This window comes from Eptatretus burgeri, chromosome 4 (assembly GCF_056783735.1).
Source record: "Eptatretus burgeri isolate ZD-2024b chromosome 4, Ebu_testis_v1, whole genome shotgun sequence".
Taxonomy (NCBI): Eukaryota; Metazoa; Chordata; class Myxini; order Myxiniformes; family Myxinidae; genus Eptatretus; species Eptatretus burgeri.
The window spans coordinates 94,312,264-94,330,469 of NC_140964.1; the positions used below are offsets into that span (position 1 = coordinate 94,312,264).

Genomic DNA, 18,206 nt, shown 5'->3' on the forward strand with positions numbered 1-18,206 from the left:
TGAAGAGGGGCTCGAACTAAGGAACCGAAGATCCAAAGCCCACCACCCTTACCACGAAGCCAACACTAGGCTTTCAACTAATCATGGAACATCGAGAGTCCTGATATTTCCCTATGATTCATTAATAATATTATGCACAACTTAATTCACATGGGGCATACCTGATTTAAGGTAATTACTTGAGGGCCATTTTTTTTTTTTCGTGATAACCTTTTCTCACTGTTGAATATCATTTTTGTGACAACGTGGGTGCAAGGCATTGCCTTTTCCTATCGAACATTCCTGTAACGATCTGAAGTTGCCCTGATGACAGAGTCACTTTAAAGTGGGTTTCTGGAATCATACGGAGACCAGAGCAGGTGAGATAAGCAGATTATCCCCTTCCTGGAGGTCAAGATTGAACCAAGTGAGATTGATTGACTATCTCATGGGAACGTGGCAATTTTCCCGGGACTAGCCCAGTCTCTCTAGCCTCGGTGGCATAATGGTTAGAGCGTGCGCTCTGAGTCTGGAAGGTCGGTGGTTCAAACCCTGTCTGAGTCATTGCCGAAAAGGATAGAGCACAGATAAATAATGCTGGGAAGGCAATGACAAACCACCTAGTATAAACCACTTTGGCAGCACCAATACTCTGTAAAGAGTATGGTACATCAAAAAAAGTGCTGTCTCTTGACACTTCAAATTAAAATTCTTCATACTGCTGCATTTTGTCAGATTTGAACTTACAAAACTTAGCGTGGGTTCTCTCCACAAGTTGAGCCAACCATAATTTATACTGTCCACCATATGTACCTCTACACTGTGGAGGAAATAGAGCTGAAGTAGCAAGAGATACAGGGGATGAGGGATATATTTATTCAATTATATTTCGTTGTGTAAATATTCTTACACAATGTTCAATAAATCGGTTTGGACTCACCCATTTATCATCCCTTTAAAACCCCATACCTTAGCTATGGTTTTGTCCTTTGAGAGAGTTATGACGATTTCATCTTTCAACACTAAATTCAAGCATTTCGTACATAAAGATTTATACCAATCAGAGATTGTCTCTCCAGCTATGCATTTCACCACGGTGACTTTGGGACAGTTTGAACCTTCGACATGTAAACTCCCTTGGAGATGGTGATGCTGATGCTGATCCCTGCCCTCCCGCACCGCTGGGCATCTCCGTGTGCTGAATACACAGCACAAGTTTTGTTGAAATCATCCATATATTAAAGGAGTTATTTAGCAACACACACGACACACACCACACACCTTTCTTGCTTTATCGCAGAGATGGTTCCATTCCAGGGCCGACAATAATCTGTCAGATTTGGTTCTTCACTGGCAGGGTGTTGCATCACACAATGCGCTGGCTTCGAGCGTGTGACATAAGAAAAATATTTTGATGTGGTAGTAGATACTGGAGGAAACAGACAACACAGCGCAAGGCAGCTATAAGTAAAGCTAAGATGGTTTTAGGTTGGTGACTGATAATGTGAGAGTTTATAGCTGGGTCAAGATTAAAATTGTGCACATACTCTCAGGCTCTCGGATATCATGTCAGCCCCATATATCCCTGCTATTCATTTATAATATTATGCACAACTTAATTTACAAAGGGCATTGGAAAGAGTGCATTCGATAACCTGATTTGCAAACCATGTCTGAATACTTACAAATACTATTTACCGAAGTTTTAACACTTTGTAAGGAAGAGTATGTACATGGTAACAAAAAAGCTCTTTCTTTTATCTCATTCAATGTCTTTCTGATCTTGCCTGAGCTGAGAGTCAAAGCTGCAGCAAAAAATGCCCAAAAGTGCCTGGATCAAGAGCACCTGTATTGGGCTCAGATGCAAGCGATCACAAGATGTTCAATGCCCAAGGCTCTCTTATCGTCTCCTTGTGCCCCCAGGGAATATGGGATTTTCAAAATGACGTATGAATGTTAACGAGGCCATTTGTGTATGTGCTGTGTGCGTTTTTGGCTCATCTGCCGTTGCTGGGGTGAAATCTGTAATTCAAATAGTCCTTTAAATATAATTTTCAGCATTTAAATGAGTGGCAATTTCAAAATGGTTAACCATAATTGTGTTCCATGATGCAAATTGGATTCATGAAAATACAGGAAATACAAGACATATCCTGAGATGAGAGGTGTTGAGTTCCCATCAAACAATATCATTTCAAGCAATAAACTTAAGGAATAATGGAAACCCAGCTCCAGCATAATGAAGGTTCACTATACGAAGGAGTTTAAAGATACGTAACCCCTTCATTCAGCGGGGAATACCTGCACTTAGACAAAATATGTCATTTTTACATCATCTCGACCAATCAAATTTTCTGCTCGCTCAATTAGCATTCGGGAACATCGAGACTCAGAAAAAATGGTGGCTCGTTATAAATGTAGATCGTGTTTGGAAATGCAAGAAGCAAGAGTTTAAAAGACCCTTCCCATGTCCATTTTGTTGTCAAGACTGTATGGGGTATTTGGTGTTCGATGAATTCTCCAATTTCTCTTGTGGCCCCAAAACGTTGTGAAGATGTCTTTAATTGTCGAAGAGTCAGTAGCCATTACTCTGTTGGTCATGACACACAGCATCGTCTTTCTGATTGCAGACATCCATTAAATAAATAACCAAGCTCGCCATGTTCAAATAAGGTCATACTATTCACTTTTATGTTGTGATTTATGTCAGGGAATGATAACAACCACATGGGTGGAGGAAATTTGCTTACCCAATGCTTGCATTCTGAAGTAGAAGGATGTTGAAGTTCCAACTAAGTGGCTTCTGAACAGATGATGAACTGAACATAATCTCTTTGGAACCGAAAAGGCACAATTTATTTCTCAGCAAGGAGCAATGATGAGCTCAGACCCATAATAACCTGAAGGAAAAATGTTGATTTATCAAAGGCAAAATGACCCAGCAAACTACAATTTCCTTAACCAGAAACATTATTGTCTATAGAACCAAATAAATGAAATGATTTCCCTAGGCTTGTAACAATACTTTTGGTCCATTTATCCTTTCCATCTGTGCTGATAGTTTACGATGTTTGGAATCGAGGTTCAAATCCCATACGCAAGATGTAAATTGTCTATTTTCTATGAAAGGCCTTGTAATTAATGTCTCCTGAGGCATGTTGGTGACTCCTGATGTCTTGTTCTGCATGCAATTTATCTGGAAGCTCCTCCATGTGCTGAGGCAAAACCCTGTAAAAAATGATCAATGTACAAACAAATCATTTATACTGGGTGGCCCAAAAGTCGGTTTACCTAATTTACAAACAATATATGTTCCCTTACAAGAAGCTTCAATGCAGAAGGCCATTTGACCGATAAAAGACTGCACTAGTATTGCCAACTTATGGTTGTTTGTCTGTACTTTATCCTTTTAAATGCTGAGCATCAAGCAAGGAAGCAGCACATACTATTTTTAAAGTATTTGTTATGACTCGGCCAGAGTTAGAACCAGAGTCCCAGGCTCAGAGCAGACACTCTAACCATTATGTCACAGAGTCTGGTCAATGTTAATTTTGCATAAAAACAACAATTGTACATCAGTGTAATGAGATAAAAACTTGGCAACCCTTGTTGATATCCAATAAAATGGCAATGCATTTGTCTAAATGTCATGACATTTATTTGAAAATGGATGAAAACATGTCAGACAAGGTGTCAGCGTACTTTTGAGCAACGCGTCAACAAGCTGGTTCTTCTCCTCTGTTCTTGCAGTTCTGGGTCTATCACTTCTTGGTGCATTAGCCACAGAAGCTATTCCATCAATCTTCTTTGCGAGCCTCCGAAATGCTTGTCTGCGTGGCACTTGCTTCAGGAGCCTTCTCAAAATCTGTAGTCACCACTTGAGGATTTTTTCTGCTGGGCATGGTCATCTGTGTGAACTTGCTTGGTGGTCATATCCCCCCGCCGCCCCCCCCCCCCGATGCATGTGACTATATATTAAATTACTCATGATTTGCTAATATAAAGGCTTATGAAGTCATCGAATATAAATATATAAACATGAATATATATATATATATATATATACATATTAATATATATATTAATATTAATATATATATATATTAATATTAATATATATATATATATATATATATTAATATTAATATATATATATATATATACACACACATATTAATATAAATATATATATATATATATATATATATATATATATATATATATATATATATATATATATATATATATATATATATATATATATATATATATATATATATATATATATATATATATATATATATATATATATATATATATATATATATATATATATATATATATATATATATATATATATATATATATATATATATATATATATATGCCTGGTGTTGGCGCAGTGGTGAGGGCAGCGGCTTGGGATCCAAAAGGTCCTGAGTTCAAGCCCCGTTGGGCCACTGAATTAATACACCAGGGGGTTGACTCAGCCTGTCATCCTTCTGAGGTCGGCGAAATGAGTACCAGTGTACTGAGCCGGTGTATACCCCGGTAAAAATATGTGTACCATATCCCTGTGTCATAAGAGGCGACCAGGGTTGCGTCAGGAAGGGCATCCGGCGTAAAACATGGGCCAAATCACTATGCGGACCATACGGATGATCCGCTGTGGTGACCCCCTAACGGGAGCAGCCGAAAGAAGAAGAAGAAGAAGATATACACATACATATATATATATATATCTATACATATATATATATATATATATATATATATATATATATATATATATATACATATATATATATATATATATCTATACATATATATATCTATACACATATACATATACATATATATATATATATATATATATATATACATATACATATACATATACACACATATATCAATATATACATATAAATATAAATACAAGTATATACATATATATATATATATATATATATATATATATATATATATACATATATTTATTATCTTCTTTAGTACATCATTATGTACGAATCCATTATTTCATCACATAGGGTAGATTCCAGAAAACCCGAATAGGGAGACAGAACATCATCAAAACATAAAAGAGACACAAAAGTTCACATTCTGAGTCACCACACTCAAAATAAGTCACATAAGAAACGTATGGTAAAATAACTTTTTACCAATCAAACTAACATTTCTAAGGTTACAATACTCATATTCTGTTGCTTTAATTCATCTTTAATTAATAACAGGGAAATGGAGAGTATGATATTGCCAGTTTCTACAGGTTCGCCAAGATGTCCACATTCATTTCTGACCATTGATGGTTTGTCCAAGTACCTCATAATAGTTTTATGTGGAATTTCCTACAAACATACCATAGCATACCCACTTTGTGGCCATGCACATATATATATATATATATATATATATATATATATATATATATATATATATATATATATATATATATATATATATATATATATATAATCCCAATGCTCCACAAACCCTCAGCTGGAGGCTAGACTAACGGACTAAATTAAATTAAACTAACTAACTAAATTGGCGAATCATCAGTGATAGCGTAGACGGAAATGCATACCAATGAGGCTCCCAAGCATGCACCACGTGCAAATGTCAAAAACATTCAAATTGAGAACAATAAAGAAAATGTCTTTGTTGCTATGGAGGAACTCTGCGAAGGGTTTAATGCAGCAAAGCGCTTACCTTGTGAAGGCCTTCTTGGTTGCATTACGTAGGAGTTTTGGCTAGAGGAGCATGGGAGGTGTCAATTGATTTATATAATCCTAGCCACCTGGGTTTAGTTGATTAGGTGAGAGCTGATTGGCTATTCTCTCCATTCACAGGTGAGAGAGGTGGGTGAGTCTTTCTTTATTGTTTTTATGCAGTAGTTTCGCCTCGTGGAGCATGGGAGGTGTCAATTTATTTATTGTATAACAAATACAACCCGTCACTTCGCTGATGGGGACAATAAAGAGGGGGGGTGAGAAAGAGGGAGAGGGGATGAGAAAGAGGGAGGGGGGATGAGAAAGAGAGAGAGAGAGAGAGAGAGAGAGAGAGAGAGAGAGAGAGAGAGAGAGAGAGAGAGAGAGAGAGAGAGAGAGAGAGAGAGAGAGAGAGAGAGAGAGAGAGAGAGAGAGAGAGAGAGAGAGAGAGAGAGAGAGAGAGAGAGAGAGAGAGAGAGAGAGAGAGAGAGAGAGAGAGAGAGAGAGAGAGAGAGAGAGAGAGAGAGAGACACAACACGCACACACACGCACACACACGCACACACACACGCACACACACACACACACACACACAAACACACAAACACACACACACACACACACCGAAAGAGTGACAGAGGTGTGGGAGGAGAGCGCATAGATTGACACCCTTTTTTGCAGATAATTAATGGCCTTCTTTTATGAAATCCTTCACGATCCTCAAACACCTCGCTGTCTGGTGTCTGACGGTGTTTCCTGGGTAACCCCGCTAGGGTCTGAAGCCACCATGTTGTTTGGCCTGTTCAACCATGCTTTGACTTTAAACAGGCTGCAATGATTTCTTAATGATAAAGTTTTTTTTTTACTTCCCTAACTCATATTATAATATAATTCGATAATTATCGAATGCCTGTTCATCATCTACGAATCGCTGGGTATATTGTAGTGCTTATAAATGCCTGAGGACTCCAGCATTTGTGGCTTTATTTCATTGGCGCATATGAATAACCAAGACAATCTCTTACACTAAGCATAATTACAAAATGTAAGCTCCAGATTTGAAAGTATCAGCAGTTCCGGCTCCCCAAAAAAGTGTCGATTTGCCGAATTCGGAAATTGCATGGGCGTTTCCGGGTGCATAGTTATATCGTTTCTGGACGCATAGTTATATCGATGGCAATTGGTAATCGCTTGCCAATCCCTCTGTTGCAGTGCTTGCTTGAGTGCTTAAGCCACTTACAGAGCTGTACAGTGCTTTTCGTGTCAGTTGATCGTGGTACAATTCGTATCCCGATCGGGATGTACTTTCGACAGTTACGACAAGGTAGAGGTATGTATACAGCACACATGGTGGTGTTACATATGGGTAGGTTTGGATATGTCCGGACTCTCTTTGGGTGTGTGGACATGCCATGTCTGTTTCGGGTGCCGTGGTGGCAAAGTTTTGTTCCGTATCTTATGGAGGTTCTTTCAGGTTTCCCTTTTTCCTCACACCTGTTCCTAAAGCATTTGGTTTTTGGATTTGCTTTACAAAGGTTATAAGTTCCTCTTGTAAGTTTCAAAGCAAAGTATATTTGATAACGCCTGTTTTCTGAGCCGTTTGCCGTATTAATGTGTTTTTGAAATTACCGAGCAATTTTTTTTTTCCACCCGTTCCACGAAGCAGTTTATAAAGATTAATGTTTATGAGTATCTCCCTGAAATGTCTATGCAAATGTAACGTTGCTTTTCTGTGAAAGCTACTCAAGGTTTCTGTGTTGTTTCCACGATGTACTATCATTGGTAATGACACTGACTCCAACCTGCCGATTCCCGAAAAATTGTTGAAGTTGGTCAAGCGTGTGTGTGTGTGTGTGTGTGTGTGTGTGTGTGTGTGTGTGTGTGTGTGTGTGTGTGTGTGTGTAGTGTGTGTATGTGTGTGTGTGTAGTGTGTGCTGTTCACAAAGCATAACATTCTCTCTGATAACTCCCCTACCCCCACCCATCTCTCTCTCTCTCCCTCTCTGTCTCTGGACATATCCGGGCGGTTGTTATGTCTGGACGGTGGTTATCTCCATATGTGTCTGGATGGTGGTTATGTCTGGGCAGGATTTGTCTCTGATGTGTCCGAATAGGACTTTGTCTCCAGATGTGTCCAGATGGGGTTTGTCTCTGGATGTGTCCAGATGGTATTAATCTCTGAACGTGTCAGGATGGGAGTTTGTTTCTGGATGTGTCCAGGCGATGTTTATGTCCAGACAGGAGTTTGTCTCTGGACGTTCACAAGCAGTGTTTGTCTCCGGACAGCTTGGCTCTGGACACGTCTGGGTCGTGTTTGTCTCTGGACTGTGTTTATCTCTGGACATGTCCGGGGGGTGTTTGTCTCTGGGTCATATCTATAGCATGAACGGTAGAGAATGGTCTCAAGCAAGACCGGTCTGAGTGTTCTTGTCAGCGAAGCAACGGGTGGTATTTGCTCCATTCTCACTCTTCAATATAGCGAAATTCAATTTATACATATATCAAGCCACAGAACACAAAATGTCGATCTATGCTCTATGCCTTCACAGCTAGGTCATGGCAAACACGTGGTCGGAAGGACCTTATTGTTTTTATATCTGTATTGATGTTGAAGGGAGTGGTGGATTATATTAAAAGGAGATCACACAAAAAGGTAAAGCAAAACGATGTCCTGTAAAACATAAAATTGCACATTTTCAGCGTATGAGACACCTCCCAAGGCAACCACTGTGCGGCACCCATTGTAGGGCCCATCCCAGGCGGAATCGTACGTCTTATCGATGTTCCATTGAAAGCATGGGTACTTTTACCAAACAAACAACCAAGCAGCTTGGAAAGTGCTTGGCAAGTGGCTGAAGCACTCAATCAAGCATTGCTATGAAATGGTTGATAAGAAACAGCTCACTTGGCACATGATTTGCAATCACCGAACTGTCATATTACACATGTTGCTTGCCTTTCGGGTTCGAAGATGACCATGACTTCACTTTTAGTTGGAAGATTGGTGACTGTGGGTCCGGAAGTGACTGGTGAGGCCAATCCGGGCCCGGAGGGCACACCCACACGTAGGACATAAATGGATGGGTGCTGCAGTGGAAGTGGAGGTAGCTTGGGCCTTGTGCACGGTGCGTTTCTTTTGGGCCTCTGCAGTGCGTCTGTTCTCTGCTGCACAGGCTCCTGTGGTGAGCTTGCCACGCCAGGTTGGATGGTCCAGAACAAGAGATTCCCAAGTGCTGAGGTTGATGTCCATGTCGTAGAGGGACACTGAGGCAGTCCTTAAACCGTTTCTTCTGTCCCCCTACTGAGCGCATACCCTGACACAGTTCTCCATACAGAAGCTGTTTTGGCAGTCGACTGTCGGGCATTCTAACGACATGACCTGCCCCATCTGGCTTGGGCTTTCCATCGAAGGATGTGGACGCTGGGGACTCCGGCCCGTTCCAAGACCTCTGTGTCGGGAATTTTGTCCTGCCACCTGATGAAAAGGAGTCTGCGTAAGCAGCTCAGGTGAAAGTGGTTGAGCTGTTTGGCGTGTCTGCTATAGACAGTCCATGTCTCACTGGCATAGAGAAGAGTGGTGAGTACCACTGCACGATAGACCTTCAGCTTGGTGGTAAGGCTGAGTCCTCTCCACTCCCAAACATTCTCACGGAGTCAACCAAAGGCAACGCTGGCCTTGGCAATCCTGTTATTGACCTCAGCATCAATGTTCACCACTCGCGAGAGTGCACTGCCCAGATAGGTAAAGCTGTCGACAGCCTGTAGATTCTGCCCCTTCACCGTAATGTGTAGTTCCTGGTAGGGCTGGTACACAACTTCAGTCTTTTTGGTGCTAATGGAGAGACAAAAGTTGTCACAGACCTGTGAGAAACAGTCCATTTCATCCTGCATACTCTGCTCTGTGCAGGCGTTGAGGGTGCAGTCATCAGCAAACAAGAGATCTCTGATGATGGTCCCCTTCACCTTTGTAACAGCTTGCAAGCACCTGAGGTTGAACAGCCTACTGTCAGTCCTGTACCTGATGTGTATTATATTCCATCCTGGCAGTCATGGAAGGCATCAGTCAGCATGGCAGAGAAGACCATACTGAAGAGTGTAGGGGCAAGAACACGACCTTGCTTCATGTCGTTTGTCACTGGAAAGGCTTCCGACTCATCTCCATCATCTCGCACTTTCATAATCATGCCGTCATGGAACTGATGGACAATCATGATGAACTTGCTTGGACAGCCAAACTTCTGCATTATCTTCCACAAGCCATCTCTGCTGACAGTGTCGAAGGCCTTTGTGAGATCGACAAAAGTCACCAACAGGTCGCTGTGCTGCTCTTGGCATTTTTCCTGGAGTTAGAGTGCAGCAAATATTATGTCGACAGTTCCACGTCCAGCATGGAAACCGCACTGGCTTTATGGAAGGAGACCCTGCTCAAGGTGTTAATTGAGACGGTTGAGAAGGATGCGAGCTAAGATCTTCCCAGCTATGGCAGGAGGGAGATGCCTCGATGATTGTCGCAAGACTGGCGGTTGCCTTTCCTCTTGTAGAGGTGGACTATGCTGGCATCTTTCAGCTATTGTGGGACCTTCCTTTTATTCCACATGGACTGGAAGAGTTCACTCAGCTTCTGCACCATGACAGGGCCTCCTGCTTTGTACACTTCAGCAGGAATTGCATCTGATCCTGGTGCTTTGCCACAGGAAAGTTGCTTGATGACCTTTGCGACTTCTTCTTCTGTCGGGAGGTTGTCCAGGTCCTGGTTGTTCTCCATCTGAGGTAGGCGAGTGATGGCCTCGTCATTGATATCAGCAGGGTGATTGAGGACCTGGTTGAAGTGTTCAGCCCATCTCTCCAGAATCTGCTTTTTCTCTGTCAGCAACTGGGTCCCGTCTGCACTAAGGAGGGCAGAAGAGCCAGAGGACTGGGGGGACACCCAAAATGTATATTAAACATACACCTCGTGGAGACACCCAAAATATCAAATATGTCCAAAATGGACAAATGCACACTTTTCTATGAGTCCGAAATGTTATGTTTGATTCTGGAGCTTAAATTTTGTAATTCTGCTTAGTTAAGAGATTGTCGCGGTGATCACATATGCGGAAATTAAATAAAGCAACGAATGCTGATGTCTCAGGGCGTTTATAAGCAATGCAATGTACCCAGCGATTCGTAGCTATGATGAACAGGCATTCGATAATATGATTGAGGAAAGTGAAAAAAAACCAACTATCGTTAAGAAATCGTTGCGGCCTGCTCCAAGTTGAGGCACGGTTGAGCAGGCCAAAAAAACATGACAGCTTCAGACCCCAGCGAAGTGACCTAGGCCTTAAGACCCCATGGAGCACGCTGACTGAGGATGCGCCTGATGAAGGATATAATTAAATAAGGTCGTTAATTATCTTCAAAAGGGGTGTTTTAATTAACCCAAACACCCAATTTTCACTCTTGCACTTCCTTGGAATTTTCTTCATATACATGCAATGTTTCAGGCTGATAGGTTTCATGGTTTTGGAGTTATGGAGGACACACACACACACACACACACACACACACACACACACACGTTTATCAGTTTAGATGAAAAAACCCCTTAAATATGTCACTTTGCCTGTTTATAGTCGAAGTGTATTTTTCACATTTATTAAAAAACCCTGCATGTTATGATGGAAATAGCGCAAACAAAACCGTAATAGACAAGGGAAGAAGCGAGAATGCAATTTTGCAGTTCACAGGAAGAATATTATTGCTAGCTTTGGGTTTTCATTACCAGAGGAGCTTTGCTAAATCAAAAGAACTTGGCTATTTTCTCCTTGGTTACACGTTGTCAATCATCTGCCTGCACGTGTGATGAATAGGTGTCTATTCTTTTTCTTGCACCTTGCACCAGTCATGCAAAGATCACCAGGAGTGAAAAGTGTATTTCCTCCAGAGCATTACAAACTGTACGATAAACAAACAGATATATTTGAGGCTTTGTCATCAACTGGCCATAGATCTAGGTGATGGAAATATTATACGTATATATATATATATATATATATATATATATATATATATATATATATATATATATATATATATATATATATATATATATATATATATATATATATATATATATATATATACAGTGCCTTCAGAAAGCATTCACAGCCCTTCACTTTTGTCACATTTTGTTGTTACAGCCTGAATTTGAAATGGATTAAATTTTTTAAAAAAAATTGTCACTGATCCACACAAAATACCCCACAATGACAAAGTGAAAACATGTTTTTCGAAATTTTTACAAATCTATTAAAAAAAAAATCCATCCATCCATCCATTGGGACCATACTCTGTGCAGAGCGTTGGTGCTGCCTCAGCAGTCTCCTTGGCTATTGGGCACAATCCTGGACGGGTCGCCATTTTGACACGGGATACAAGCGTGCTGGCACTCATTTTGCTGACCTCAGAAGGATGACAGGCAGAGTATACCCCACCTGGTATTAATTCAACAACTGAGGGGCATTTTGAACTCAGGATCCTAGGATCCCAAACCCACCACCTTCACCATTAAGCCAACACCAGGCATTATTGAAAATGAAGCACATAAATATCGAATTTGCATAAGTATTCAGCCCCCTGAGTCAATACTTTGTCGAAGGGCCTTTGGCAGCGATTACAGTATCGAGTATTTTTGGCAATGTCTGTATCAGCTTTGCACATCTGGATTTAAGGATTTTTCTCCCATTCTTCCTTGCATATTTGCTCAAGCTCTGTCAATCGGAAGCGTTGGTGAACAGTGAACAGCATTCTTCAAGTTTTTTTTTCACAGATAATAATCAATGGGATTCAAGTCTCTGGACTCTGGCTGGGCCACTCAAGGACTTTCATATTGTTGTTCTGAAGCCATTCCAGTGTTGCATTGGCTTTATGCTTTGGGTCACTGTCCTGTTGGAACGTAAATCTTCACTGCAGTCCAAGGTCTTTTCCACTTTTTACTTGAGGTTCTCCTCAAGGATTTGTCTGTATTTGGCTCCATTTTGTTCCCTCCATCCTTACAAGTCTCAGTCCCTGCCACTAAAAAGTATCTCAATAGTATGGTGTTGCCATCACCATGCTTCACAGTAGGGATGGTGTTAGATGTTAGATGGTGATGAGCTGAGCTCGGTTTCAGCCAGATGTAGTGCTTTGTATTCAGGCTAAATAATTCAATTTTCATATCATCAGACCACAGATTCTTTTTCCTCATGTTCTTAGTCTTTCACATGGCTTTTTACAAGCTCCAGATATGCTGTCTTGTGCTTTATTTGTCAGGAGTGGCTTCCGTATGGCCACTCTCCCATAAAGCTGAGATATGTGAAGTGCTGCAGAGATTGTTGTCCTTCTGGCAGGTTTTCCCATCTCAGCCAAGGAACTCTAGTTCTGTCAGAGTGATCATTGAGTTCTTGGTCACCTCCCTGACCAAGGTCCTCCTTGCCTGGTTGCTCAGTTTGGTCAGCTCAAGGAGTAGTCTGGGCTGTTCCATATTTTTTCTATTTCCTAATGATGGACTTCATTGTGCCCTTGGGAACTTTCAACACTCTAGAAATTGTTTTATATCCTTCCCAAGATCTATGCCTCCTCACAATTCTATCTCGGAGTTCCACGGACAGTTTCTTGGACTTCATGGTAGAGTTTCTGCTCTGCCGTGCACTGTCAACTGTAGAACCTTATCTGGAAAGGCGTGTTTCTTTCTAAATAATTTCCATTCAATTGAATTGGCCACGGGTGGATTCCAATCAAGTTGTGAAGACATTTCAAGGATGATCAAAGGAAATTGGATACACCTGAGCTCAATTTTGAGTATCAGAGCAAAAGGGTTGAATACTTATTGATGCAAGACGTTTCAGCTTTTCATTTTTATTAATTTGTAAAAATTTCTGAAAAAAAAATCCACTTTCACATTATGGGGCAGGTGGCAGGTGAGATCACCTGCATGGCTGCACAGCAGTGTGGATCAGTAGCAAAACAAAAATTACATTTAATATTTTTTTAAATTCAGGCTGCAACACAAGAAATTGTGAAAAAGTCAAGGGGTATGAATACTTCCTGAAGGCACTGTAGATACATATGGTATAAGATTGGGGCGGATGGGATTATACATTTTCGAAAGAAGAAAGGTGCTTCCAACAGTGAACGATTCACTCTGCTAATTTAAGTAATAAGCAAGAGCAGACCCAGTGACGGGTCACCACTGATGCAGGATACTCGACTGAGGGTTCAATAATGTGTAATTAGTTCAGGGTACTGGTGATAGCACACCTGCTCTTCACAAAGGACACCATGGGATAGTTAGCATCCTTTAACCAAGCTGGCATGCACACATTGATGTGTCATCCTGCATGTGAAATAACAACGTGGCAGTTTATAGCTGGGCGAGATTCAAACCCTGGTTAGACAGCTCAGATGTTGGTATGCATACCTCGAGGCTACCTTGTTCGCCGTATATTTACTCTGCCATATATAATGTTTCGATTTTGACTTTGCTATAAATATCCGAGCACAAAGGTTGTAACAAAGCATTTTAACTCCTCATGATGCCCTTGCGTGACTTGATGCTCAAAGCCCTGGAGCAAAGACAAAGAAGGTGCAATGGATCCATGGGGCCTGGGATGAGATCACCTGCACGGCTGCACGGCTGTGTCCCGTGGGACCTCTCAGGCAATGAAGCTTTTCACTGAAGGTGGAGGGAATTTTCAAGGTTGATTCAAAAAGTATCTTGGCAATTATTGTTGGTTTGTGAGTGCTGGATACAACAACTTATATGTGGGGGAAACAAACATTCTTTAAGTAAGAAGATTGATACCTTGTGTTTAGATGTCGTGTGTATATTTTATATCAATTGGCCTTGTTTTCAATGTGGATTGTAAATGAGATGCATTTATAAGTGATGGTTAGGTGGTGAATAGTGTTCACTACAGTGTTTACACTTGTATACCTATTTTTCAATCTGGAAGAAATTGTTTAATATATCACACTTGATAATATTTGTTGAAGATTGTACGGCGAAGATTGTTGAATACGGCGAATAGATTGTAAATGCAGAGTGGAGTAAAAAGGTGACACGTGTTAATTTTGAAGTTGGATTTTAGCTTGTGTAAAGATGGTGTATGTTTGTGGATTTTCTTGCCGTATCTGGGTACGGCAAGATCTCATGCGATCGCGAAGTTTGTAGCTCCTTCGAGATAAAGAACCGTCTCATTTTTATAGGTAGTTTTCTATCGGGGTGGACTTTCTGGAATGTTCATGAGCTTGGTATATGAAAGGTAAAGCCAAATGAAAGGAGAGGGAGCAGAGAGAATAATCCAGTTACCCCTTGTTCGAGTATCGCTTTGCACTTTATCTTGTCATTAAATTGTCAGTTAAAAGCTAGATGTTATGGCCAGTAAGCCTTGGTTGTGGTATTTGTAGATAAGCATTAATAAATGCCTGTAAATGAACGATTAAAATTTATGGTTACATGTTATAAGTTTGTTTCCTTGCACATTGTTGTCGCATTAATGGGTAAATTGTAATATAAACTGCTTGATGTAATGAGGTAATTTTGACTGTCAATGGCAGTATTGTACTGCAAACTGCCTGGTGAGATTCGTGAAAGTGATAGATTGGTCTTAGATGAAACTTCCAGTATAGATGAGAATCACATTTGCTGGAAGGCATGGGATCATTCTGTGTTACTACATAAACCCGCAAGAAGGAAGTGTAGAGAGAGATGGGTGACGTGACGAGACGTGCTTATCGATCGTGATGTAACAAGACAGACAGACAGACAGACAGACAGAGAGAGAGAGAGAGAGAGAGAGAGAGAGAGAGAGAGAGAGAGAGAGAGAGAGAGAGAGAGAGAGAGAGAGAGAGAGAGAGAGAGAGAGAGAGAGAGAGAGAGAGAGAGAGAGAGAGAGAGAGAGAGAGAGAGAGAGAGAGAGAGAGAGAGAGAGAGATGACGTGATGAAATTCTAATGCGTGAACGAGGTGTAAATGTAAAGAGTGGTTTTTAACGCATGGAGCAATTATAATCAGGTTGATTAAAACTTATTAAGATTGTGTATCAGGAAATAATTCCTTTGATCTCTTCAATCATCTTGAACAGGCCATCATATGAGAGAGAACAACTCGACGTGAGTTGAGCGTTGGACAGCCTCGACAGCTGCTGCAAAGACATCGAGTGAGAACGACGTGACCGGAATCAATCTTTCGACAGCCCTGGCAGATGAGGTGAACACACGTGAGTTGAGCGAGCAGGACAGGGACACTGGGTGGATAAAACTCAACGCGGGAATCGAAATTGGACATTATATGTAATGGTGAACTTCCTCATTTGACTTTGAGGCTGTTTATTTGAAATACAAGTTTTGAAAACGTTACGCTGTTGATGTGGTAACTGCAACGTCACTCAGTAGCCACAGACCCCAACTGACAAAGATCCATTTGATTGGTATCTGACGACCTGTATGATTGTTGATGCTCGTGAAGCACAAACCTTAGGCTTGGTTTCAGTCGTTCGAGAACGTGCTGGGTTCGGCACCACAAAACATACATACACTAAAGGGAAGGAAACCCCAAAGTGTATACGAACACTCAAGTTCAAACTACGCCCAATCAGCAGTAGTGTAGTGCCAGATTTTGAGGTACCAGCGCCCTGCAAAACTAACGGTCATGACATCTTCGCCAGATCTTCCATCACATCAAGTTTTAAAATGACACTATGCCATTTGAGTCCTCAAAATGAGTGATCAATAAAATTTGCACATTTTACCATGGAAAACAAAAAAGCTAAACAAACACACACACACACACACACACACACCTCAAAATTCAGAGAATCCTCTTTCAAGAAAAAGTCAAATAACCTCGTCTCTAAATCACCGTCTTTCAACAAAACTATGTACATTAAGAAAAAGAGAGGTTTTTCAAATTTTGATTCAGTACCATATGGTAATGGATGGTCATGACATCATACCTCGAGGTATGCTCACCTGCCTCTAAGCTATCTTGCCTGAGTTTGAATCCTGACCCAGCTATAAACTGTCATCCCAGTGTTTCACAGGCAGGGTGATTCATCAATGTGTGTGCCGTCACTCGGATGGTCATTAAACTTGGCGTCCTGTCTACCTGCATGAATTCTTTAGTTGTTGTCTTTCTTGAACAGTTTGCAAAAGATAAAGCATTGGGGCCAGATAAACATCCAAGAGTGTTGAAGGATATGGGGGAGCTGGTCGGCATGATGTTACCATACTGTAGAAACGTCATGCTTGTATCCTCTGCCAACATGAGTGCATGTCATTGATGTATAATAAAGGCCTATCTTTGCTCATACAACGTGATAGCCATTCTTCAGAAAAAACAGCCACCTTACTGATCCACCCAGACTTGAAGTAGTTGTCGGCATCCAAAGGTTTCCATGCTTTCATGTCTTCCAGGGTGTAAACCCTTTTTTTAAACATAAGATAATTCACTAGATCTGGATATAAAATGGTTGGAAAGTTCGTCTCGCTTCTGGACCTCGCTGTCTTCTGCAATTCATATGGGATGATAAACTGTATTGTTATAATATCGCTCTCGAGAAAAAGTATCAACATATTGACATATCCAAGCTTCAGGATAAGTTTGGCCATGAAAACCCCAATTGTTTGAGTATGAAAACACAAAGCACAATAACTCAAAACAGTCATGGACGTGGGTGTGTTATTTCAAACTGTTGCGGATTAAGGTATCAGAGTGGTACTCCGGTGGACTCCAGCACTTCACCACTGCTGATTAATCAAAGAGCCTTGGTTTTTGTGATGGCATCATTCACTTCAACATTATTCTCAGGTTTCACCCACTTTTAAGCAAATTTACTTTTTTCAACAACCTTCGGAGCTCCCACACCTTTCTTCAAAATAAGAACAATTTCCAGAGATCATTCATGGCTCAAGCAGGTATTTTGTATCTTTTGCAAGAATATATGCCTTTAAGTGAGAATGATAGCAAAATTACGCATTCTTCAAATGCCAACACGAGGATTACATTCTTCAAATGCCCACGTATGCAAGTGTGCACCTTCAGTGAAATGCATTTAACATATCTTCAGTACTTCAACTCTCGAAATATTTCTCAATCCTGATTTTAATTTTTCTTCCTCTCTCTTGTCAAATCCTGCTCTTTATGCACATCTGATCAGATGTCTGCACATCACCTCCAGGTCTAAAGCCCTAAACCTATCTCTAATATTTTGTTACTCCCTCTAGACATCTGTCAAAGACTGTCTGCCATTTGATCTTTGTGTGCCTTAATGTTGTGGTTCTTTATTAATCCTCATCACTGCCAACATCAAACTCTTGAGAATTAATGTTCACCGATACCTTGAATGTGGCTGACAGAAGAGCTCAGAAATAGGGATCACACCCTTGAGCCGTCTGAAGTATGTTTTTTTTTCTGTATACCTAGTTGAGGATTGTGGAAGAGTTCATACACTGAATGGATCAGGATGCAACAGGACAA

At 40.8% G+C, this 18,206-nt stretch overlaps 2 long non-coding RNA genes across 2 annotated transcripts in view; one reads left to right on the plus strand and one right to left on the minus strand.

The window, feature by feature from the left end:
- Nucleotides 1-16,991, plus strand: part of LOC147028700 (uncharacterized) — a 290,211-nt gene extending 273,220 nt beyond the window's left edge. The window contains exon 3 of the long non-coding RNA XR_015056939.1: nt 15,814-16,991. This is a non-coding gene — a long non-coding RNA (uncharacterized LOC147028700). The remainder of the gene's footprint in view (nt 1-15,813) is intronic.
- On the minus strand, nt 987-5,748 carry LOC147028703 (uncharacterized). The gene is made up of 5 exons (XR_015056938.1): nt 5,710-5,748; nt 3,682-3,870; nt 2,730-2,879; nt 1,261-1,408; nt 987-1,177 (listed from the first exon to the last, which is right to left on the minus strand). It is a non-coding gene; the product is annotated as an uncharacterized LOC147028703 (long non-coding RNA).
- Nucleotides 16,992-18,206: the final 1,215 nt, after the last annotated feature.